Raw genomic sequence first — 368 nt, forward strand, 5'->3', positions numbered from 1 at the left:
CGCGAGAGTAGCCTCCGCAATTCTCGTTTTCATCGTTTTTAGTTTTTAGGTTTTTTGATCGACTTCTCGGTAAAAACTACTCATATAATCATGTTAATGTTGTACCTTTCAGTTTAATCGGCAGCTATCAAAATAAAATAAATAATTAAACGAGGTCTTGTGTGGAGGTCTTTTTACGCTGTTTTGTGTTATTTTAAACGCGAAGAGAATCGATATTTTTTCAACTTTTGTCTCTTAAGCCTGACAAATAAAAGTCAGTCAACAAACACAGGTTCCCAACACGTAGTGTGCATTTATAATTTTTCATTTCTGATACAAGAGGAGCGAAGTTAGCTGATAGCAGGGCACAAAAATAAAGACTTCCTGAA

This window comes from Kryptolebias marmoratus, linkage group LG4 (genome assembly GCF_001649575.2).
Source record: "Kryptolebias marmoratus isolate JLee-2015 linkage group LG4, ASM164957v2, whole genome shotgun sequence".
Lineage (NCBI taxonomy): Eukaryota > Metazoa > Chordata > Actinopteri > Cyprinodontiformes > Rivulidae > Kryptolebias > Kryptolebias marmoratus.